The sequence below is a fragment of the Morone saxatilis genome, unplaced genomic scaffold (assembly GCF_004916995.1).
Source record: "Morone saxatilis isolate NCDOM2014 unplaced genomic scaffold, NCSU_SB_2.0 Contig9, whole genome shotgun sequence".
NCBI classification, from domain to species: domain Eukaryota; kingdom Metazoa; phylum Chordata; class Actinopteri; family Moronidae; genus Morone; species Morone saxatilis.
The window spans coordinates 7396350-7397075 of NW_023340268.1; positions in this window are offsets into that span (position 1 = coordinate 7396350).

Below are 726 nucleotides of genomic sequence, written 5' to 3' on the forward strand. Positions count from 1 at the left end.
AGAGAGTGAAATTGATTTTCTCATCTCAGGAAGAAAGCAAATAAGCTTATCTCTGAAAAACTATTCTTTTAAGCATGTCATTACTAATTGTTTTAAAATGCATTGGATGCAAAATAGGTTAAGTCAGTAACTTGAAGTGCCATAAAGTTCATGCAATCACTGCTTTAAAGTCCGATTTGTAATTTTGTTTTTGTGACTGACAACTTACCAACAATATGCAGCAACCGCCACTCATCAGGCAGGTAAATACTCAAAGAAAGTGCCCTAGGTTTAGCGATATCTTCACTACAGAGTAACATGAGGTCAAACAGCAGCAGGGAGATTCCCAGTTCAACACTGACGCTCAGTATGTTGAGAAATGATTGAGTTAGTTACGGCTGAATTAAAGCGATAAAGAGATTGAGGACAGACATTACTAAGAGGACGAAGCTTGAAGCAATGTGTCGGAGTGTAGCAAGCAACATTCCCCAATCTGTTTCCTAACGTTTTCCCTGCAGGATCTGAGAGAGAGAGAGAGAGGTGGAATGCACCCAGGGTGTGTGAAAGCATCGTAAAAGTGATGAGACATATAAAGAAATGAAAAGACAAGAAGAGAAGAAGAGAAAGGACTTTTGGTAGGACTGCCACTGGTTGCATCACACTTTAAATACTGTCTGATGTATATGTCTGAGCTTGTAAAGTAAGTGTGTGCATGTTTGGATATGTGTACATAAGTGTGTATGCGTG